The following is a 24991-nucleotide window of genomic DNA, read 5'->3' on the forward strand; positions in this document are numbered from 1 at the left end:
TGAGAGAGTTGTTGCTATTCCTTTCTTCGATCTCCTGTTGGGTTTGTAGGTGTTCAGAATGGTTTGATCCCTATCCAGCTGAATTCCTGAGAGGAGACGAAATCCAGGTCTCCTACTCCTCCGCCATCTTGCTCCGCCCCCGTGATGAGAGCTTTTAAGATTTACTCTCTTAGCAACTTTCAAATATGCAATACGGTGTTATTAACTACAATAACCCTGCCGTACATGGCATTGCATGACTTATGTATTTTATCACGGGAAGGCCATACCTTTGGGCACCCCCTCACCCACTTCGCAAACCCCTCATGCCCCTCATCTCTCTGGCAACTACCAATCTGTTCTTTATACCTATGAGCTAATTTAGTTAGTTTGTTTTGTTTTTTAGTTTCCACATATAAGAGAAATCTTACCTTTGTAGTCCTTCCAATTACATGAAGGGAGAGATCTCAGTTAGGTGCTACCTGCTCTGTAAGTCCTATAAACAGTTGCTGATCTCCCTTTTCAACAAAAAGAAAACAGCCTACAGGCTCAGAGTCTTTGGCAGATGCCAGCATCAGACCAGAATTTAAGCACCTTATTTTGTTTCTATTATCTTTATTTTTGTGTGGAACTTTTCCACGGATGTAATAGGATTATACATTTGTTTTAGTGTAAAAGAATAAGATGGTTTAAAGCAAAAGATTAAGGAAATGATGGTAGAGATAAGAAGTGGAGTCAGGATGCTGTGTGACTACGTGGAGTTTAGGAGATACTGATTTGTTGTGTGACAGCAGATCTGTGACCTATATAATAAACATTATGGGACGAATTTATGGGTCCCTTCTACAGAGCATCGTTTTGAATGTGAACTCATCTCGTGTCCATACTTTTTTGAGTTGGAAATTTGGTTTATTCTTTCAAAGGATTTAGGCTTCTCAATTTCCAGGAATCCTAACCCCGGGGACCCCTCCAAAGCCCCAAGGTGATTGTCACAAATAAAACCCTTTTGTAGCTCTTACATAATCGATACTTAAGAACCCTTTGGAAAAATCCTCTGTAAATTCACATTCTAAAAATAGGCTTGACTTTTGGATTGCTTCTAAATAAAGACATATTTTTCGATTACACTGGAGACAAAGAAAAAAATTTCCAGTATCATTTTGAGACTTGTGGGAAAATGAAGAGAAGAAAAGTTTCACTGTTCTCGGTGAAGGTTTTGGTATTGAAATTTTGTCATGCTGGCTGGCTTCTGAGTGTGGTGGGGTTGGGGAGGAAGGAAGGGTAAGGACTGTCACCAGTCATTTAATATATCACTTATTACTCAGATCTGACACCAAGTACAAAGGCTGGAGGAGGAAGACAAAGCTCGCATCACTTTACCTGCTGTGGGTCCAGGAGAACATTTCTGAAATTCTATGGTTTCTCTGAGTCATTCCTGAATCATCTCTTTATTACGGTGAAGCTTCACAGTGGCAGGATTTACTGTGGTGCAGAGACAGAGGGCTTCATTCTGGGCCTTCTGGGGCCGCCACTGAGAGGCCTGAGCTTCCGAAGAGGGGATGCATGCCCCTGGCAAGTCTCTCTCACCTGAGGTGCTGCGCTGACAGAGAATTTCTCAGGAATGCCTGGTGGATAATCCCTCTTGGTGCTGAGCTATATTCGTCCTCCCTCCTCTTCTAGGAGAGTGGGTAGAGGTGGATAGTGTAAGGCCGTGTAGGGCTGCCTGTAATGCAGAGACAAAATGTGGGCTTCCCCCATTCCTTCCAAGGATGTTTTCCTCTTAACACCAAGTCATCTGGGAGGTCCAAGGCCCCAAAGATTACTCACCCTTCGGTGGAGTCACACTTCTGCTCTTCCCGCTCAGGGCAAATCACTTCCCTTCTCTGTGTCTCGTGTGCTCATGTCTAAGATGGCAGCCCCAATTCCCACCTCGCCCAGGGTGGGAAGACCCGCGTGTATGAAGTTGCTTGTTGCATGGCACTGTATGCTGGGTTTTGGTAGGACATCTGTGCCCTCCCTGGTGTCACACAGGGCTGCCTCTGTGTGGACACCCACATCCCTGTGCTCACAAGCTCCATCATTTTACCTGACCCAGAGGGGATGGCGTAACTAGACTGAAGGATAAGTGGACAAGCTTTTGGCCTCTGAACAACAATACCATTGATTATATCTCCTTATATTACACACAGATCCCAGCACAGTGCCATATAGACATGGAAGATGTTGCATAAATATAACTGGATTTGAGTAAGAATCTCTTTCTTGTTGCCTTGCTGCTTGAAAGAAGTAAACAGAGGGGAGGTGAGAAAACATATAGGGGGATAGGAGAGCCCTGTGCGATAAGGCAAACACCAAGTTCTTGCAGAAAACACATTTTTGAAAACAGTCAAGGAGATTCAAGGTTTCCAAGTTAGTGGATTTATCTACTGGTGTCTCCACATCCATTCTTCTAGGATTTTCTCAGTCCTTTACTGGGCATGCAACATGCAGCACCTTTTCCATTTCGAACATCTGACCACCTAAAATGTGCTTCATCGGTGGTCTCAGTGGATACGTTAGAAGCTGCTCTTTGTGAAGGAAGGTTTGAGACCACTGAGAGGTTCCACCCTTTTCATGATGATTCTTCACTTAACCTTATAACTGATTTCCAAGATGGTTTGTTAGCTCCCTGGGGATATGGAAGAGATGATTTCTTAAGACTGTTCTGAAGAAACCCTAAAAAGTGAAATGCAACATTCTGAGAAACCAACAACATAAGACCAATCCTCTGGTTTTGGTAGGTTGGTGGGGGGCTGGTATCCCACAGGAGAATGACTTCATGGAAGTCAGCATGACATGGGGTTAGAGCCCACCTTGGGACGACCTTGCCAAGAATCATTTCATGGGGAGTTGGCATAATAGTAACATTTATGAGTCTTAACCATGTGCCAGGGATTGTACTCAGTGCTTTGTTCTGGAGCAACTATGGAGGATGAAATCTCAACTCAGCTATGTGTTGGCTGTGTGACCTTGGACGTGTTATGGGGCTTCTCTGAGCCCCAATGTCCATGCCTATAAATGATATCATAATACCTTGTTGAGTTTTTTAAGGATTCTTTGAGACGTTGAACTCAAAGTTCTGGGTCAACATTCCATACCTAATGTTGCCATTTTGTTTTTGTTATTCGGACGTTTCATACAAAATTCAGGGCAGCCATGAATTTCATGGCAGACAGAATGTTCTGGTGGCCCTGGGTTTCAGTGTCATTCTGAATTTTTTTTTCCCTCCCAAGGGAATAGAGAAATAAATACTTAAAAATGAAAGTAAGCGGATGTTGGAGTTGGAAATTAAATGAGTCTGATTTATAAAAGTGCAATAACTTTGGCCACAAATCCAGTAACGATAATTCCCAGGTAGATAAAGACAAAGCCCATAGACCTAGGCATTTTTGGAAAGAAGCTGTTTTTATGTATATTAGATGGAGGACACTTTTACTCTATAAAATTTGAAAGCCCTGAGATATTGTCCCAGCCCACAAGGGAGTAGGTAGTTTAATCACAGAGTTGTAAGGCTTTATAACACTTGTAGAAGGTCTTAATTAGACTCTGAGCAAAGGTTTCTTCCCTCTATAAAGTACACATATAGGCTATGTGTGGTGGTAAATTAAAATGTATTTTTCTCTCTTCTCTCTCCAAACAGGGCCACATAAACATTGCCTGGCTGGATTTTGAATATCTGACTGCCCCTTCTCAAATCTTTTTGAGTCACACAGCTTCCTTGTACTGGGTCCAGGGTAGGAGTTGAACAGCATAATCAACTCTTTGTTCTGACCATTACTAGGTGCCTGAGGGTAATGGCTCAGGCCAGCCAAGAGGTTTCTAGACCCCCAAGACTGCCACTTCTATATAACTTGAAAAGCGGCCATGAAAGAGCTCATGTAGCTCTCTCCATATGTCCGATGCAAGTTTGTGCTTGATGCTTGCCTTTTTGTTCCATAAATGCATTCAGACTGAAGGGGGAAGTGTCAGCTGAGTGTATAAACAGGTGTATCTCTGCCAGCATCTGATGGAAGGCCAGTCCCTTCAGAATCTTTGCTCTATGATCCTGGAAAGGAAAGAGCCATGCAGACCTGCTCTCTCCCTTGCCCCAAGATATAGGTTAGGATGCTGAGGCCCAAAGAGGGAAAGCATTTTCCCAAAGTTAGAGGTTGAGCCCCTGGTTGAGCTGTCTTATGGACCTAGGTCTTTTTGAACTAAAACCTGTTTGTACTTATAGCAGAAACTACTAATTGTTTCCCAATTTCCATCCTCCACTTCCCTCTTAATAATAGAAACACCAATTTGTGATTAGGCATAGAGCTGTCTGGAAAAAAAGACTTCATTTCCAGTCTTCTTTGCAGTAGAGGTGGCCATGAGACAAAGTTCTGGCCAATGGCATGTAAGTGGTAGTGTCCTGTGTGACTTCTGGAAACATTCTTTTGTCCTTCCTCCATCCTGCTGGCTGGAATGTGGAGGTAATAGCTGGAGCTTGAGTAGCTGTCATGGATTATGAGGTGGAAGCCCTGTTGAGGATGGTGGAGCATCCAGATAAGGATCTTGGGTGGCTTTGCAGAACATTATACACTCTCTGGAATGCCCACCTCTGGGCTCTTTATGTGGGAGAATAAAACCATGTGTGATTAACAGCTGTTTTTTCCTAAAAATGATTTGTCAGTTGCACCTGGACCTTGTCTTTAATGAGATTCCACTACCTCATTCTGCCTTCAGATCACTGTTCTTGTTGGTAAGAGGACAGAAGCTAGGTCTTGGGAGTTCTGCTAGGGGATGGTGGGACAAGATCCTCCTAGATAGAAGGGTGCTCTGTGTGTCTTTTCTAGTAGCCCGGAATCCCAAGAGGAAGGGCCATGACTGACTTTGTTCTACTGTTCAGAAGCCAGCCTATGACGTAGAAGACACTGGTCAAATGTGGCTGGGTCTTGTATCAGTTATTTATTGCCACAGTAGTGCTGAGTAATAAAGAACCGCAAAACCTCAGTAGGTGACAATGACAATGCCTGTTTATTACTCATGTCTGGGGTGGTCAGCTAGTCAGCTCTGTTGAAACTGGCTGAGCTGGTCACACGTCTGGAGAGTTGGCTAGCTACTGGATGATCAAGGGTGGCCATGACTTTGTAGCCGGGGTGACTTGACTCTGCTTCATGTGTCTCTCATATCCCAGCAGGCTAGCCCACACTTGTGGAAGAGACCACAAATAATGAGCGGAAACATGCAGGTAATTTGTCTTGCTTCAGCTTGGGACATGTCTGCTAACATCCCACTGGCCAAAGCAAGTCTCAGGGTAGGAGCCAAAGACAGAGTGGGACAGCGCTTCACTGTTAAACGGCAAAGATATGGGCATAGGATGGGATGAGAATTGAGGCCTTAATGGATCCGATCTACAACAGACAGACAACTGAAGGGAAAGAGGGATGGATGGAAAGAGAGAGAGAAAAGAGGCAGACAGGAGGAGGACGTTCTCTTCACTGTAAGGGCAAAGGAGTCACCAGAGGGCATTTTCCTAAGTCTCTAGTGCTCTCTGGGGTTAGCCATGCTGGGGCCATCTTGGTTTGGGGACTGCCCATGGCACACCGGGACCAGAGCTTTGTCACAGCCCCAGGCTGTGGGGTGTTTATATTATGACTTGCTTCTGTGCTGGGGAATCTTTGCTTCTGCATGAGTCATTATGAAAGCCTTCACAAGCTTTACCTAGTGGTTGGGAAGAGTCCTATTTTGGAGACAAGAAGCCTTTTCAGAGAGAGCTAATTCATAACATGAAGACAGTTGTGCTGTGGCCTGAGAACTGAACTAGGAAGCAAGGGACCTGGGTTTCAGTGCTGTCTCTGCCAAGTCAGAAAAAATAATGCCACAAATAAGAGCTTCTCTTGGGCAATTTCTAAGTATTATAGTACTTTTCAGCAAGAGAGAAGGCTACAAAAAATAACATTTTCTCTCAGTCTTCATGTTTGAGCTCCTGATAATATTCTTTTGAAAAAAAAAAAGGATTTTATTTATTTATTTATTTGGGGGGTGTGGAGGGAAGAACAGAGGGAGATGGACAAGCAGACTCTGCACCGAGCACAGAGCCTGACGTGGGGCTCGATCTCACAACCCCAAGATCATGACCTGAGCTGAAATAGAGTTGGACACTCAACTGACTGAGCCACCCAGGTGCCCCCTGATAATATATTCTTCAGGAAGATGAAAATTCCTCCAATGGTAATAAACTTGGTAATTTAGTTTTCTATTATATGTATTGAAGATCTTTTGTCATCAGTTGCTTTAAATACTTTCACAATAATGCTTAAATATTTGTGTAAGTCATAAAATGATGGTTAGTGTGGAAATTAAAGCAAAACATCGTTAATGTGAAAATTAATGATTTTAAATTTCATAATAGTCAATGCTAGAGATTTAGCACTTAAGTGTGACCATGTTTTTCTCAAAGTCGGGGAAAATTTTAATTTGTTTTGATGGTGTTAAGATGAACACACTTGGTCATTTTCCTTTTGTCACAGAAGTGATTCTGGCGGTTTTCCTGAATCTTCAACACAAAGTAAATGCTTTGTTTGCTTAGTTGGTTTAAATGCAAACAAAATTAGATCCAATTCCTTGGCATCTGCAGATCCTGCTGGTTTTTCAGGGACAAGGTCAAGGGCACCAAAGCAGGACAATTTCTGAGGAGCTGAATTCTGAATGCCTGAGCTGGGCTTTTCTGATCCTTCCCCAACCCTCAAATTCTGGGGAATACTGAGGACCAGGAGAGGAAAGAGACTTGCCCAATCTCAGGGGACCACCTGGTACACTGGATCCTCCTCTGCACATTGCATCAGATCAGGTCCTTCCATCCTACACAGGTCATGTCCCTTTAAATGGTGACTTCCCGGTTCCTAGAAGCACTAATTCAAAACATATTTCTCTATCTGCTTTCCGAAGAGAGAAAACAATGTCATATAATGTTGTCCCAGGGGAAAGTGGAACAAAAGCTATTTCATTTGCTCATTACCTGAGCACACTCAGCCTCGCCCCTGTAAGTTTGTTGAATAGATCCAGGGCCTGTCTCATTCTGTCTCAATCTTTTTAGCCCTTCTCTCCGTGGCTTGCACTGGAATATCAAAGAGAGGACTTCGTTGTCTTGGTGCATGGTTTGTGATTTCATGTTATTAAGAATTCAAGATGGGAATGAGATTGAAGGTGTCAGCACCCAGCACTGACAGCTGTGAGATGGAAGGGCTCCTGGGAGTGCCTCAAATCTCCTTTGATCAGAGGGCAAATAGATCTTAGGAGGAGTGTGGCCCAGGGACTCTGGTCCTGTCACTTTGATTCAAATGGGACAATGATGCCTGTGGGCAGAATGAGACCTTCTAATACAGGAGATGCACCTGCTGATTCCTTGAGTCGAATCCTTGCATCTGGAGTCTTACTTCTTCAGAGAGAAGCAATAGTCCCGGTCTCACTTGCTGACACCGGCCAGGATTGGGCTTGCCTCTGGGATCATGATTTGCAATGATTTCTTTACCTACAGTTTGTGTTCTTCTAAATAGTATGAAAATTGCAGACTCTAGAGTATTGGTCTGGGAGACATCCGGGGTGCTAGAGTTGGGAGAGAGTCTTTAGCGACCCTAACCTTGCATCACTTTCTCATTCTCTACAGAGGATCACTTTTCCTTCTTTGCCCTCAGTCTCCCCACTGCTAGGATGGCTATCCATGTAGCCATCACTCCAGGGAACCAGATACAGGCCGAACAGGAAGGGCCCTGGCTCTTGTACAGGCTTTAAGCAGAGCAGCAAGCTGGGAGCAGCTCAAATTCTAATCAACTTCTTAAATGTTGATGGGCTTGGATGCGTACTTTACCTTTTCTACTCAGAGGTAGTGTCAAGTCACAGGGCAAAAAGAATATGTAGTCCTAATAATAATTACAAGGCGGGAAGAATTGGGAGTAGCCATCCACTGCAGAGAAATATGTTAAATTCGCATAGTGGGAGGCACTTCCCCTCCCAGGGTAGCTATGGATTCAAGCTATGAACTTTGATTTTTCCAAGAGCGATTGGAATTCTTCTAAAGATGGCTGCCCTCAGGAGTTGAAAGTCAACATTTATCTTATTGTCAATCTCAGGGAGTAGACTGAGCTCCAGATTGGACTATTTTCTGCCATTTTCCTGGTCTGCCTACAGTAATGCCACTCAACACAGGAGAAAAGGAGTGAAAATAGAATCTGGACAGGGACAGGAAATCGAGAGTGACAAGTCTACTTCTAATACTGATGGCAGACATGGCCCAGCGAGTGTCCCCTCCTCTGCTGAGCTCATGTCCACCCGTGGTCTTCTCAACAGGGAGCTCCAGGCAGCCATTGCCAACCCATCCACCTCAGAGGAAATCTATTTGCCATCCTTGTGCTAAGAAACAATGTCTTTGGTGCCACAGATAGAGTTTCTGTGGTTGGAGATCTCCAAGGAGAGAGGCAAGGTGGTAGAATGCAAGAGCTTTGAGCTGGGATGGACACAGGTTCCAATCCCAGACCCGCTGGTTACCTGCTGGGTATCCTCAGGCAGGTTGTTTTCCCTTCTCTGGCCTCAGTTCCCCATCGCTACAGCTGACATCTACGATGGAAGACATGGGTTCTAATCCTGCCTTAGCTGCATGTCCCCAGTTCCTCATCTGGCATAAGAGGGTCAGATTTTCTCAAACGGGACAAGAAACTGGTCTGTAAACTCCAAAGTGTCAGAAGAGATGTGAAGGGCCTTCCTCCGAGGTCTGATTTTGATCAGTCCTGGAAGAACCAGGATTCTGCCCTTACTGGGGTTTCTGGTTGACCTAGCAGAAGTCAGCAGGCTGAAGCCCGAAGCTTTAGGGGTCCCTTTCTGTCTGAATTTGATGCTTTTTGCCCACTTTTCCTCCCAGAGAAGGGGAAAGGCTCCATTGCCCATTGATGTGAAAAAAACAAAACAAAACCCCACCACTTTCTAGCCTGGGGCCTCTTCAGAGGGAAATCAGGGATGCCCCGAAATTGAGACTGTGGCAGAGAACTGAGCCTGAGTTGCTCACAACATGGTTCTGTGACGGATGCTCAGTCATATCAGGACCCAGAAGACGCACAGAGCCCTGCCCTGCGGGCTGTTTGAAGGTCATGCCGACTTTAGCCTGCTGGGAAACAAACTCAGTATCTCTGTTTGCGGGTTCCCTGTGCTGGGGGGAATATTCCCCGGGGCTCTGGGTCCCCGTTCCCACTGCTGCCTAGCCATCTCTACCACCCACTGTCTGACCCCCGCCCCTGAGCCCCTCCTGGTGGGAGCCACTGTTAGACTTACTCTTTTGTGTGCTTTCTTCTTTTTGTGTGTTTTCCTCAAAATTGATTTTAATGGGCCAGCTTGGCACAGGAAATGCGGTGGTAGCTCGAGGCCGTTCCGGTCTAATTGAATCTGGGCCAGAAAGGAGCGTGTGACTCATCCTGGGCAAGAGGCTGTGGTCTTTCTGTTTTGTTGCAACCCCTCGGGGGAGTGAAAGCAGAATGACCCCTGTCACTGCCCTGGGGTCACAGGGCCACTCAGGAGGGGGAAGGGAAATGACTCCAGTGAGGCACCTGCTAGGAGGCATTTTATGTAAATCATGCCTTTTGAACCTCACATCGTCCAGCACAGGGAGGGAGGTATTATTACCATCCCTGTTTTGCAAACATGATTCAGGGATGGAAAGAACACAGGGAAGAGGTGGGGGCGGGCTCCCGTGGTCACCCTCCTGAGGCCAGGGGGCATGAGTAGCCTCTTGGAATCTCCTTTTGCAGTGTTACTTGGTAGAGGGTAAGGTGTCATTCCTGCTCTGCTCTGTCTTTGGGAAAAACCCTTTCCTCTCTGGGCCTCAGTTTCTGCTTCTATAAGATAAAGTCCTTAGTATTTGGTCTCTTTGAGCTGGAGAATCCTATATTGCACACCCTTAGTGCTTACATCCCATCTCCCGGCTCCAGAACCCAGCCTGAGCTTCCTGGAATGTTGGCATCCATTGTGAGGGCCGATCCCCCTGACATCTCTGAGAGGTACGGCCTAGATGCTGAAGGACAGATGGTGCCTGACTCTGACCTGGCCCGAAAACCTGACTGAGTGTCTTCAGTGGAAAACGAGGTGTCTTTGAGGCCTCTGTGCCTTTCGCTGCCTTTGAACTATTTCACAACTGTCTAGGTTGTAGGTAACAGGAGCAATGCAAAAGGCTCTTGTCCAGGGATAGACAAATGAATTTTTTCCCCCCGTGGAAGTACAACTGGTTTACCACACCCCTGTGGAATAAGCCAGTTGTGTATCTTTTTGTGATTTCACTGCAGCATTTCTTCCTGTGTATATGCGATTCTGTAAACCAGTCCTGGCATCCCGCTGGTTCCCTCACTAATTAACGAGCTAAACAAAGTCTTTGATACATGTTGATTTTATATTTCTATGAGAGTCATGATTATGTCTCTTTAAAAGGGAAATGGTCCTTAAACAATAGGGAGCTAACTACAACATGGATCTCTTTGGCATTGTTGGTAGGTAATGGCCGAAGGTGGGGATGTATAAGCCTTTCTCTATACTTCTCGCTGAGAGACTGTTTTTCTGGTCCAAATTGTTTTCCACAAATACTCTGCCCCCTTGGATTTCTCTCTTTGTGTTCCCTGGGAGGGGATCCATTCTTCCTAGCTCCCCATTTCGAAGCTACCCTGGAAACCTTGCTAATCTTCTACCTACTCTGTATTTGGATCTGCCCCCTTGTGATTGGGGGGCTGTAAATCCCTCCCGTGGGGCAGTGATAAGGACTCAGTTAGGTTGCACCTGTCTTCGGGTACTGATCTGCGGTCATTCCAGGGACCTCCTGACATGGTCACTCAAGGGGTTGGTGCCTTGTGCCTTCGCCGTACTTGTTTATGAGAATTGGACTCCTTCAGCTCCAGGCCACCCCATGTTCCCTCTCTGGCCCTTAGCAAGGCTGGTGGAACTCTCTCCAACTTAAAGATGGAATCTGAAGAACCAACCAGACCAGGATGTTAGGTGCTCCTGTGTCTCAGACCAGGTGCTGGGACATTATGAAGCCTCCAGTCCTTCCAGGAGCATCCTTCTGTGGGATTTCCTCACTAGCCCTTTCCTGTGTATGAAATGTATTTCTAACCCTTCTTAGTTGGGCCCTATGCCTTATTGCCTTGAGGTAGCCAGGAAGAGCTTGATTGTCCTCCACTTTCCACACAAGGGATATGAGCTTCAGAGAGAGGAAGTGACTTGCCCCAGGTGAGTGTAGCAGGGAAAGGATCCAAGCCAGCACACAGTGGCCTCCATGTACCTCTACCTCTATATTCGTTTCGATCCCAGGTTGCCAGCTTCCCCGAACCTTGGCTGTTTAGGCCTTCATGTCTTTGGTCAAAGAGAGAATCTGAGTGAGGGAGGGGGTGGCTCCATTCCACCCTTCCCTTCTCTTTGGGATATTCTCCTACCCTGATGTTAGCTGATGTCCTATGAGATGCAACTAAAATTGGGTTGATGGCTTGGATATGATCCTCTGGACCGTGGGAGCTCTGGGGATCTCCCAGTCTCTCTCCCCAGTACGGTCAGTTAGAATGCATTTGGCTGCAGGTACCAGAAAACAGTGACCTAAAAATTAGGGATTTATTTTTCTTACACAACGAGTTTGGGGGTAAGTGGCATCTAATGAGGGTCAGAGATCCTACGATTCTAGCCTAGCTGTCCAATAAGGTAGCCCCTACCCGCCAAGTAGCTGTTGAAATTTAGATTAATCAAAATTCAATAAAAATAAAAATCACAAAGAATTCAGTTGCTTGGTCATGCTAGCAGCATTTCAAGTGGGTAGTGGCCACTGCATGAAGTTGGTGCAAATAGAGAACATTTCCATCACTGCGGAGAGTTCTACTGGACAACCGCAAGATGGTTCCTGCACCCTAGCTATTGTGTGTGTGTGTGCATGCATGTGTGTGTGTGCACGCGTGTGCACAGAGAAGGAAGAAAGACAGAACGTGTGGTGCTAGCCATGTTTGTTCCTTCTAGGAAATTGAGGATCTTGAACAGGGTCAGGCACTCTGTGGCCCCCAGCAGGACTGGGGTTCTGACGGCAAGAAGAAAGGGAAATACTGAGATACTGAGCTCGCGATTCTGTGGTGAGGAGAGGCTCATATTTTCCTGGCCACCTCTCCTGACATTGACCCTGATGGATGTGTTCCTTCAGTTCTCGGATTGCCTGTGTGTGTGCTGCCCTTGTCCACCCACTCTCCTTCAATCTGCTCAACAACAACAAAGATGCTCCTGCAAGGAAGGCTTTTGTGTGCCGCACACTCTAGAAGAGGTTTGAGGGATGTGAAGGGGGTGGTTAGCTCCTATTAATGCAAATCCCTTAATGCTAACATCAGACATCCCTTATCTTACCATCCTGTCTGCACCACATCCTCACGTCCCTCTGCTGTCCTGTTTCTCCTCTAACTCCCTCTTTGTACCCATTCTTAGGACCTCCACCCCTGAGCCCCCGGTTCTCCTTCTTTTATTAAGTAGAGCAATTTAGGCCTGGGGGTCTCCCTTTGCACAAAGACAGCAGAGCAATGACAGTCTTCTTCAACACCCCCCACACCTGCCTTTTCACTGGTGAGAACCAAGACAGGCTTGGAAATGTCAGCCTATCCTTTCTCTATCAGTTCTGCCAGAGAAGAGGGCACTGCACAGCTGTATCTTTCCTCTGATAGGAATGGGTTTTTTTTTAAGATTTTATTTATTTATTTGAGAGAGAGATGTGAGAGAGAGAGCGAGCAAGCGAGCAAGCACAAGCAAGGGGAGGGGCAGAGGAGGAAGCAGACTCCCCGCTGAGCAGGGAGCCTGATGCAACCCAGGACTCGATCCCAGGACCCCAGGATCATGACCTGAACTGAAGGCAGATGCTTAATGGACTGAGCCACCCAGGTGTCCTGATAGGAATGTTTTTACTTGTCTTTGGGAAGCAGAAGCAATCATAGCTAGTTTTGATTTTAAATAACATTTTTTTTCTTCTATTGCATTCCTGCATAGCATTTGTACTATTAAATACCAAAAATGCAATTAAGTATTTTGGTTAAAAACTAGGGGTTAACAGATTTTTGAAGATATAGAATAAAATAAAGTACTTTTAATTCTAGAGGCAGAGTGGCCCGGGAGTCAGATCAGAGTATGAGTGACAGTCATTATCGCTGAGTGACCTTGGACAAATGTACTATAAACTCTTCAGACCTCAGTTTTTCTATGTGCAATGGGAGGGTTGGATGAATCGGAGATCACAGACCATGGCCTTGGGGCCTAATTCTGCCACAGGCCTGCTTGCGTGTAGCCCTGAGTGAGAATGATTTTTACAATCTTAAAGGGTGTTTTAAAAATAAAACAAGAATATGCTATGGCGAATGGATGTGATCCACCAAAACTGACATACTTATTCTTTGGCCTTTTACAGAAAAAGTTTGCCCATCCCTGGGTTAGATAGTCTGGGCTTTTTTTTTTTTTCCCCCCACTCTTAGAAGTCTGGGGGTGCTGGTAGCCTAGATGTACAGGGCCTTGTGAGGCTCAAAAAATGGTGGTGGTTTCCTCCATTTCTGGGATCTCTGTATTCCCATATCAAAGGGAAATGGGAGGGGACATGACTAATCAGAGCCTGGGGCTGGGAGCTACAGAAGATGACTTTACTGTAAACGGGCTGACAAGGTCTGGGGAGAGAGATTTCCCTCAGCAGGTGAGCAGCGGGCAGACACGTCAGATCCTGGAAACTGTGGGGCAGAACCTTCTGGCTTTCCAGTCACAGCCAGGCCTGCCCACCTGCAGCAGTTGTCAGAAGCCCCCGTTGCGGTCAGCTGGGCTGCTCTGTGTGTTGGGGGAGGTTGGAGGTGGGGGAGTCGGGCCCGGGGGGACTGAGTCACATTGACTCTCCAGTAGGAGACTGAGGTCTTGAATTCCTCCCTGAGTAGGGGATTTTGTGTGGGGACTGGCACCCTTGGTCTCCCGCTTGGAGACCCATGGAACCAGCCCTGTAGGGACACAAGTATTCATTCCTGTTCATCCCCAGTGTGACCTTGGGCAAGTCACTTCACTCCTCCGAGACTCCTTGTGGTCAACACGAAGGCGGTGCTCATGAATCCCAATCTACTGACCTACTTGGGTTGTTGAAAGGCCAAAAGGCATGCAGAGTGTCCTGTTCCTAGCCACTTTCAGACCCAGAAAAGACAGTACACTTCTGGAACTGATGCTTTTAAGGGGCTCTGGACTGCCTCATCCCATTCTTGGGAACGGCCAGTGTTGCTTTAGAGTGGCCTCGTGTATGTTGTCTCGTGCAATTTTATTTTGGCTTCTGACAAATCCTATGGATGATTGTTCTTACTAAAGCTCTTAAGTGGAATGTTGATAGGGTTTAGTAACTTGAGAGAAAAGAGAAAAGACAAATATTCTTGGAAAATAAAAAAAAATCTCAGCTGAAAGAGGAGGATAGCAACCCAAAACCAGTTCAGATGACATTCTGATGTTCTACTTCAAGTGAATTTTTATGCCATTAGAAGGTTTTAAAATCCTTTGATTTCCTCTTAGCTTTCTCATTCTAATTTTCATCTCTTTTTCTGCCCACATGCTGGGTAATTGTGGGATGAAAGCATTTCTGCATTACAGATGTCCAGTCACATCTGAATAATACTCATCCTTGGGTGGAGTCAGGCCACAAAGTCTTCTAACTGCTTTTATTTCCATTGTCTTAGCTGGATTTTGCAGAAGCCCTCTGAGATCTGGGCAGCATTATGTCTATTGTCCATAGGAGGGAAATGGAGGCTCAGGGAGGTTTAGCGACTTGCTCAGGATCACACCACTACTACACAGCACGGGCAGAATTTCTAAGACTCACCAGACCTGGCCACCTGTCCCGGGGAAGGCAGCCTGCCCTGAATTCATGGCGTCCGGTATTCCCAGCAGCAACCACCACAAATGCTGGCCGACCTGGCTTTGATGACTTCTCTTTTAAACTTCACGGCAACTCTGCAAAATAGGCCTTTGTTGTTATTGCAGTTTTACAGAAAAGGAAACGAAGACAGAGATGTGGGCACTTGGCCAAGTTTACCCAGCCCAGTTCAAGGCGGGGGCAGGATTTGAACCCAGTGCTGCCTGACTCCAGAACCCACGCTCTTGCCTGCTGTCTTCTATGCCATCATGGGCACAGCCAGGGACGGTGGAAATGAGGGGGAAGGGAGAGTCTGGGGTGTCTTGGTTCCACAACCCACTGAGATTTCATCTGGTCCATTGGAGAGCCAGATTTGGTCAAGACTGAAGGTGTGTCCAGAACATCTATCATCAGAAGACCCATATGTATGAAGGCAGCTAAAGGGATGGTCTAAAAACAGCCCTAAGTCTTGTCAGATGATCTGTGTGTGCATGCATGCAAGGGGGGGCGTCTTTGTTTAGCTCAGGATTCAGGAGCTAATAACATTTATTAAGCCCTTCTTCTATACCGTTAGCTCACTACAAGATGCATATTTATGGTCTCCATTTTAGGAGGAACTGGAAGCTTCGGGGCGTGCAGGCCCAAGGCCATGCCCCTGGAAGGGGCAGAGCTGGGATTTACATGGGGACTCTCTGGTGCTGAGCCACTCCCCCTACCGCCTTTCTCTGCCTTTTCATTCAGCCCAGGACCCCTTCTTTTTCAAGTGGTGTGCCCCCATATTTCTAATCTGATTCGTCCCCAGGCCCAGCTTCTGGGGAAGGCCCTGGTGTGCCCAGATGTGAGAGAGCTCGTTCCCAGAGACCCGGATGCTGCTCCCGTGCACGTGCTCTGTCGGGTGGGCCCGCTCCTGTCTTCTAGTTCTCTTCCCTCCTCGGCATCTTGTGTGACCTACAGGATTGGGGACGGCAGTAGCCGTAACACCTAGATACATAGCTCTTCACCCTCACATTCATTCTCCCTCTGAACCGAAGGCTCAAACACTTCCAGGCTGTTCCCCCTGGCTTCTGTTCTGACTCCACCAATAACCTTCGGACGACCTTGGCTCCACGCCTTCGGTCTTCAGGACCTCAGCTTTTCCAGCTGCATTAAATGAAGGAGATTCTGGCTTCCTCTGTCCTTTCAATTTTGATCTATGTCAACAAACAACAACAACTCTCTCAAACCCCGTTTTGCTGGTTGTTGGGGGGAGGGCATTTTTTTCTTCTTACAGTGTGACCTGCGCCCAAACATAGTTGACCCTTCTCCTCTACTCCACCTCCCAAAATGGGGGAGTGAAATTTTGCTTTGAAGCCTCTGATCCTAACCAGCAGAGTCTCCCTGCCCCAGGCACAAGCTGAGCTCCTAACAGCACACAGGAAGGAAGACACACACATTTCCCACCTAGGGGACTGAACCTATTTCTTTCACCAACCTTGTCCTCTCTTTTTACAAGTGCTCAATTTGTGAACAATTTCTAGAGCTTATTTTAGGGAAAAACCCATTTTCCACCTGTTTTTGAATCAGCTTTGGAAACTACAGCCCAGGGGGAAAAGACTGCTCCCTTTGCCAAATGCTTTGTCTTTTCCCTAAAGGGTGTGGCTTCGAAAGTGTTCCTTTGGCCACCACGACCCCACCCCTCCCCTCTGTGCTAACTGGAAGCATGGGTTAAGATGGTAAATGGGACATCAAACTTGGAGTAGTGTCTTACCAGGCTGCAAAGTTAGGGGTGTGTGGTTCCGTTCTTGGCCACTTGGTCCTTTATGGCTGCAGGGGATCTCCCGGCCGGGATGGGGACGGTCTCCTCACTTCCTTGGAAGCAGCATAGATCAGCTGCTCTTTCCCTATGACCAACTGGGTTCTGGAGGTTTGCAGAGCAGCCTGAGGTCGATGTTTTGTCCTCAGGGAGTGTCCCTTTGAGACAAGTAGATTGATCTAAAAAAGTACAGAGTTCACCAAGCATGGTGGCCTCCCTGAAATTACTAATTTGCGCCTGCCCCGCCCACGAAGTCTGGGGCTGCAGGCTCTTCTGGGTGTGTGCTAACCACCTAAGGCTTTGCAGATCACAAGTAAATATAGCTCTTTGCTCTTCAGGGGCCACAGGGTAGCCTGGTAAAAATCCCACTTTCATGGTGTCCCTGCTTTGCTCAAGAATACTCAGTGCTTCCTTGTCATTGTTTTCTGTTTCTCTGTAACAAAATTACTCCCAAACCCAGTGGGCTGGGGACCTGGGGGCACCTCTAGCTGGGTGGTTCTGGCCTCAAGGGCGTGTGTCTGCACGCCTCAGCGGGGGAGACAGATTTGTTCATAAATACGATAACTGTGATTTGTGTTTGCAGCTTTGGGCCTAAACATGGCCACAGGAAGTTATGAGGAACTATATCTTAAAGGCAGAAGGGCCTAAAGAATCGTGGGAAGTGGGCATCCCCAACCTCTCCTAAGAAACAAAACATTCCCAATCATATGGAAACCCCTGGGTATCTCTTCCTTATTATGTCTTCCCCACCACCTTTTCACCTCAATAAGAAACCAGTCCCTAGAATAAGGTCTTTATCAGCCCCGCCATTTCTCCTCTACTCTTACTGCCTCAGCATACATGCATCTGTATCGCATTGCTTTGTGGGCTTTTAAACTCTATTAAATTATGTCACACTGCGTGTGTTTTTCTGCAATTTTTGTTTTCACCTAACATCATATTTTACAAAGGAATTCCTTTGTTCACCCATTTTTCGCTGCTGTATAGTATTTCACCAGGTGGACATACCGTAATTTATTTATTTGTTCTTTTGTGGATGGACACTCGGGTTGTTTATAATTTCTTTTGAATGAATTGTATGAGCTCTCCTTTGCCCCGATTAGGAGGAAGTTCCCTATCTCCCCCTGGAGGCTCTATGCTACCCCCCAAAATGGCTAGGAATCTTAGGGAGTCTCTTAGGTGTAAGGTGTAAGGGGTGAGTTCTGCTCAAGAGCCAGGAGAGTCTGTGGCAGTCCTTGCTTCTGTGATGGTTACATGATGTCACTGCCCAAAACTTGTTCTGTGTGATTCTTTGTGTCCTCATTCCTTGATACGGTGATGCCCCAGAAGGCCCGCTGAGCTGGTGAGCAGAAACTGAAGAGCCATAACCTGAAGCGTGAGCCTGGGCCACTGCTGATCCCATGCAGGGGCCCAGGCGTTAGCAAAGCTGTCCCCACAGCTGGGCATAGGGACAAAATGCTATGATCATCTCCAAAGAAAGCCAGCTGAACCAGCAGATCCTCTTTTAAAACTAATATGACGAGTTAGCAAGATCACCAGATGCAAGATCAACTACTCAAAATCCATAGCATGTCTCCATACCAGCAAATACCAACCATAAAATATAATGGAAAGGATGATGTCATTCATAGGAGCCATCAAAATACCCAGGGATTCATTTATCAGGGAATAAACAAGTCCTCTATGGAAGAAAACTTTGAATTTAATTAAAGGACAGAAAAGGAAGTTTTGAATAAATGGAGAGCTATCCCATATTCAGGATAGAATAATGTAATATTGTACAGATGTCAATCCTCTTTGAATTGATTTATAAGTTTGATGCAATTGCAGTCAGAATTCCAAACAGATATGTTGAGAAACTTGAGAAACTTATCCTGAAATTAAAAAGTATAAAGGTTTGCAGTTAACTGAGTCAACTTTTAAAAAGAAGAGGGACCCATCTCCTAGATATTAAAATATATTAAAAAGTCATAGTAATAGAAGAATTATATGATTCCGATGGAAGGACAGGGAAACAGACCAATGGAAGAGGGTAGAGAGTTCAGAGACAGACCATGCCTAGAAGGGAGCTTGACATGTAACAAACACAGCACCACAGATCAGCAGGAAAGCTTCCAATGACTTCTAGATGGCTTTGGAAAACTGGCTGACTACATATATCAGAATAAAACTGGATCATTACTTTACCTGGAAAACAAAAGTGGACTCCAAATAATTTAACGACTTAAATGTCAAAAGTTAAACAATAAAGCTGATTGGGTAAATGTAGGGGAAGATTTTGATAAACTGAGAGTGATGAAGTCTTCAAACAAAACCCACAAAAACAAAGTATAACATGAAAAATGAATGAATTTTATTTTTTTTAACCAAAATTATGGGTTTCTAATCAATGGGATCAGCATTGAATGGAGAGACAACCTACAGACCAGTGGTTCTCAACAACGGGATGATTTTGTTCCCTACCCCAGGACATTTGGCAATGTCTAGGGAGATTTTTTTAGTTGTCACAGCTGGGTGGGAGTTGCTACTGGCATCTAGTGGGTGGAGGCCCCGGGTGTTGGTAAACATCTTTCAACGCAGAGGACAAATCTCTGATGAAGAAGTATCTGGCCAAAATGTCAATAGTGCTGAGATTGCGAAATCCTGCTGTAGACAAATGTAACAAACAGACGTCACATCTAAAACCTACGTGTGACTAAAACCCAGAATATTCAGGAAGTCCTATAAATTGTTAAGGAAAAGACAGGAACCCAACAGAACATTGACAAATAAGCAATTCACAGAGAAGGAAAACTTACTGGCTCATAAATATAAATGAAGAGTCCCTCAAAGTCCCTAAGGAATAAATACAAATTAACACGACAGTGAACTGTTACAAATTAACACAACAGTGAACTGTTACACTCCCTGGACTGGCAAACATAGATAGTCGGATAAGGTCAAGCGTTCCCAGGGATGTGGGGAACCTGGGACTCTTGCACACTGTTGGTGGCTTGTAGGCTGATGCCGGGACTGGGGAGAGCCAGCAGGCAGAATGTAGACCAGGTAATGTATCCGTACGCACTGGTGAGCACTCAGGTCCTCTGCACAGTTCCTTAAGGGGACACGTTCAAACCTGTTCTCTGCAGCATTGCCTTTGGTAGCGGGATGACTGAGGCTCTTCGGGGCACCCCACTGGGGCGAACGGAAAAGTCAAATATGGCGCAGGCACGTGAGAAAACAGTACGCGGCGGCCAGAATCCGCAAACCAGTTCTACATACACCAGCGTGGGTAGATTTTAAACAATTGTAAGACTTACTCGAAAAAAATTAGAAATAAATGAGAGCACAGTTAGCTTTGAATGCTATCTTTGCAAAGGCCGTGTAGGCGAATGGAAAACATATGTGTGTGCACATTTTTACCAGAACACGCACACCTGTGCTTTACGTGCCCCTAAATCCATTCTATGTCTGGCTTTGTTCGCTCAGCACTAGGTTAAGGCTTATTCCGAGTTGATGGTGTGCCAGGCACTGTTCTTTTCATTACCCTCCTCCTCATGCCACTGTAGGTCATTATTTTATAAAGAATTGGATATATATCAAGAGGGGGCAATAATAAAAAGTAATAAAAAATAAAAACAGGAGGGAGGCGTTGTATTTATTAGTCTTCTTAGGCTGTCATAACAAAATACCACAGACTGGGTGGATTCAACAATAGAAATTTATTTACTCATACTTCTGGAGGCTGGAAGTTCAAGATTAAGGTGTTGGCAGGTTTGATTTCTCCTGAGAACGCCGCGGTTTGCAGATGGCCTCCTTCCTGCTCTGTCCTCACATGGCCTTTTCTCTGATCCATGCCTCCCTAGTGTCCCTTCTTCTTCTTCTTATAAGGACATCAGTCCTATTGGGTTGGAGCCTTACTTTATGACCTCACTGAACATTAATTACCTTCTTAAAGGCCCTATTTCCAAATGCAGTAATACTGGTGGTTAGGGCTTCAGCATATGCATTTGCAGGGGAAACAATTCAGAAGCTAACAGGCCCATTGATTTTGAAGGGGGCATGAGGAGGCCGCTGGGGTACTTGCTCCTTCTGTTTCCTGACCCACAGAGGTGTGTGTAGTGGATGAAAATTCATTGACTGTACACTTAGGATTTGCATACTTTTCTGTAGATACATTACCCTTCAAAGAAAGTTTTATTTTTTAAAGATTTTATTTATTTATTTGACAGAGAGAAACACAGCGAGAAAAGGAACACAAGCAGGGGGAGTGGGAGAGGGAGAAGCAGGCTTCCCACGGAGCAGGGAGCCCGATGTGGGGCTCCATCCCAGGACCCTGGGATCATGACCTGAGCCGAAGGCAGACGCTTAACGACTGAGCCACCCAGTCGCTCGTCAAAGAAAGTTTTAAAAGAGGGCTTGAATTTTACTAACTTTCACTGTATTTGCTGATATGTTTCTATAGATTTTCTACTTTGCTCTTTCACTGTGGGTCTGTGTTAGTTTGCTAAGGTGTGGCCATGACAAAGTACCTCAGGCTGGGTGACTTGAACCACAGAAATTTATTTTCTCATAATTTTAGAGGTCAGAAATCCAAGATTAGGACCTACCCTGATGACCTTATTTTAGCTTAATTATCTCTTTAAAGACCCTATCTCTAGATACAGTCACATTCTGAGGTCCTGGGGGTTAGGGCTTCAACATGTGAATTTGGGGGAGACCCAGTTCAGCTCATAACAGCTAAATTCCATGAATGGATTATCTGGAGGAATACGTTTGTGGTAATACTTGATCATAAGATATTTTACAAATTGCCGAATTCAAGTTGCTAATATTTCATTGAAGATTTTAGAAAGTCTAGGACCATATTTACATGTGTCTTACATTTTATTTTATGTTGCCATCCCTATCAGGTTTAAGCGTCAGGTTATAATAGCTTTATGAAATGGGCTAGGTAACTTTTGCTCTTCATTACATTCCACAAAACAACTGTTGTAATTTTATTTCATGTGTGCCTCGAAGGCTTGGTGAAACCAAACAGTAAAAATCTATTGCCTCACCAGAAAGTAAATCAATGGGGGACACAGCAGTGGGGCCTTTGTAAAGGTGCATGAGGAACAGCACCGTGAGTGTGGTGCCTGCATTCAAGGTCCAATTCCCACTTCCTCCAGACGTACAAAGGAAAGAACAAACCAAGTCGGATCAAGCTGCGCTCCCGCTCAAACTCTTCAGTGGCTCCCCATTCCCCTGTTGCCATTTGCAACAATGTGGATGGAACTGGAGGGTAATTATGCTAAGTGAAATAAGTCAGTCAGAGAAACAATTATCATATGATCTCACTCATGTGGAATTTAAGAAACAAAACAGATGAACATAGGGGAAGGAAAGGGGAAAGAGTCCACTCTTCACCACAGAACTTCCAGGTTCTTGGGGTGCTGGCCCTACTAACCTGTCCCCTCTTCCTCTCTGAACCAGGGACAGGCTCAAATGCATGAGCTTTTCTCTCACTCCTAGGCTTTTGCTCAGATATCACCTCTTCTAGGAAGCCTTCTAGATCTGCCTCCCTCCCGCCGAACTACCGGCTCAATTAAATGCCCTTCTTCTGTGCTCCTCCTGACCTCCCTGCTTCCCCCAACCTCAGCCCTCCGCACCCCATCTCTCCCAGTGCTGGGAGCCCTTTCAGGACCTGGGCCTCTCGTCATGGGCTCCAGACAGACTCTGAGGGATGTATGGCAGTCTGAGACCCACAGAGTCACATCAGGGAAACAGCCTTCCCCTAATTAAACATGCAAAGAAATGGGCCTCAGTGTTTGCTCTGAAGCCAAACCTTTTTTTGAGAAGATGATGGCTCTCAAAATTAATCTAGAGTTAATCACCACCAGTTTTGCAGGGAGGAGTTGGGTGGGTGGGGAAATGCAGCATTCCACTCTCCCTCTCTCAAAGCCCAGAGCCTTCCCGAGGCAACTTCTTCCAGTGGGCTTCAGGGGCCGGCTGAGACAGACTCCCTCGCTCTCAAGGAGGCTCTCAAGCCTCTAACCTTTGTACTACCTCTCTTTCCTTCTTTTTGCCTTGAATGGGCCTGTTTGAAAACTATCTGACTCTTCTTTGAGCCCCAGAGTCACTCATCGCTTACGTGACAGCCTGATAAGATCCCGGGGATCTTGGAGAAAAGGGTCCCCTCCTGCAATGTAGCTACCCAGAAACAGACCAGGGAGGAGAAGGGGCTTGTCCACAAGGTCCACCCTCTAGAGGCACAGAGGGAGGTCTGGACACAGGACTCTCGCTACCAGGTGGAGACTCTTGGCAGTGTGTGTTCTAGACCCCGTGAGATACCAGGACCTCCACCTCGGCTGCAAGCTTCCCTCTTTTATGTCACCTCTGCCCTCCTGCTATGACTGAATGATGTGTCTCCCCCCCCCCCATCCCCACCACCACACTGATATATTGAAGCCCTAACCCCCAATGTGACTGTATTTGGAGCCAGGGCCATTAGGGGAGTGATTAGGTTATCTGCTTGGTAAGGGTGGAGACTTGATCCAATCGCCTTAGTTTCTTCATGAGAAGAGAAGCTCCAAACTCCACCACGTGAGCATGCAGCGAGAAGGTGGCCTGTCTGCCAGCCAGGAGGGGAGCCCCCCCAGAACCCCGCCATGCTGGCACCCTGACCTCAGACGACTGGCTTCCAGAGCTGTGAGAAAACAAACTTCTGTTCTTCCAGCTGCCCCGCCTGTGGTCTTCATTCCAGTGACAGAGCCGAGACCCCTTCCAGCCCCTCGTGGCTCTGCTTCACCTATCAGCACGTTGGCTCCCTTTCTTCCTAAGATCCAGAATGTCGGTGTTTTCTGAGGTTTCTCCCTTTGCTCCCTTGTCCTTCCCCTCCTCTTCTCCTGTACCCTCTCTTTCTTCTCGTTTCTGTGCTCTGACTCTCATTTCTGCAATTCTAGCCTCACCACAGGTGATATCCCCGTTTATCATCCCCCCCCCCCACCCATCCCTACCCAGCATCTCCCACCACCTCCTGCACTTTTCTACTTGGATCTCCTGCTGTCAGAGATGAGCACCCACCCCCAGACCAGAAGATTCCTGCCCCCCGTCCCAGCTTCCCTGCCGTTGGCACCGCTCCCCTGTGACGGTCGCATGGCCTTGGGATAAATTTCCCTGTCACCTTGGCCCTCCACTCTCTCCCTCTGGACCAGAGAAGAGTGGGCGTGAGGTGCAGCCTTAGGGAGTGGTTAGCAAACTTGGTTGAATAGTCAAAATGCACAGCTGCTCTAGCCACAGGATTTGAATAGCTGGCAGGAGTAGCCTCTGTGAGTCATGAGGGACGAAACCACTCGGCCCCCACCTCTTGTGCGTTTTCTTGGAATCGGATGCGTGGGTGTGAGCAGCCTCTCACGAAGACCTCTGAGGCGATGCGTCCTGAAAGGAGGCTCGCAGCTGACCCGTACAGAGCACTCTGCAGTTGACAAAGTGCTTTCACACACCTTGACTCATTTCCACCTTACGACAACCCCGTGGGGCTGGGATTATTATTCCCAGTCAAGAGCTGCAGAGACCAAGCCCCTGAGAGGGGCTTGCCCACGGTCGTGACTGGTAGATGGCCAGACTGGTCTTCCTGCTTGTAGATGGAGGAAAGCGTGAGTGCAGGGCCCCTCTCCCTGCCAGGCTCTGTCAGGTGTCACCTTGACACATGAGGGAAGTCGAGGCTTAGCTACATGGGATGGTTTGCTCAGGGTCTTCACCTGCTGAGTGCTGTCATGAGGGTCCAAACCCTATGTGGCTCTGACCCCAAAGTCAATGGATGCACACATTCATTAGATGCATGGCCCCCCAACTCCCAGGACTCCTTTTGACCCAGAAGGACTTCCCAATGGCTCCTGAGCTGTGGCTTGTCACCCTGTCATAGTGGTTCCCAGTCCGGAGCGAGTCATTGTCCTCTATCATCACCCTCACCTTTGGTACCACTTCTTGAGTGCTCACAAATGCCAAGCACTGCACCAGATGCATTATATAACTGATGTTCTGGGCTGAGTTGTGTCTCCACCGCCCGCCAAAATTCATGTGTCAAAGTCCTCACCCCCAATACCTCAGATTATGGCTATATGTAAAGATAGGGTTTAAAAAGAGAGAATTAATTTAAAATGAGGTCATTAGTGTGGGCCCTAATTCAGTATGACTGGTGTCCTTATAGGAAGAGGAAGTTAGGACATAGACACTCAGAGGGAGGACCATGTGAGGACACAGGGAGGAGATGACCATTTGCAAGGTGAGGAAAGGGTTTCTTCCTCAGAAAAACCAACCCTGCTGACACCTTGATCTTGGACTTC

The 24991-nt window shown here is 46.5% G+C and overlaps 1 protein-coding gene and 1 long non-coding RNA gene across 3 annotated transcripts in view; one reads left to right on the forward strand and one right to left on the reverse strand.

Moving 5' to 3' along the window:
- Positions 1-24991, forward strand: part of TMEM268 (transmembrane protein 268) — a 208451-nt gene that overhangs the window by 53358 nt on the left and 130102 nt on the right. The gene's annotated exons all lie outside the window — the stretch shown is intronic.
- Positions 645-16889, reverse strand: LOC145717107 (uncharacterized). The gene is made up of 3 exons (XR_014140136.1): positions 16641-16889; positions 14861-14991; positions 645-2694 (listed from the first exon to the last, which is right to left on the reverse strand). It is a non-coding gene; the product is annotated as an uncharacterized LOC145717107 (long non-coding RNA).

Source organism: Leptonychotes weddellii, chromosome 14, assembly GCF_054177405.1.
Source record: "Leptonychotes weddellii isolate Sample4059 chromosome 14, ASM5417740v2, whole genome shotgun sequence".
In the NCBI taxonomy this organism is placed as follows: Eukaryota; Metazoa; Chordata; class Mammalia; order Carnivora; family Phocidae; genus Leptonychotes; species Leptonychotes weddellii.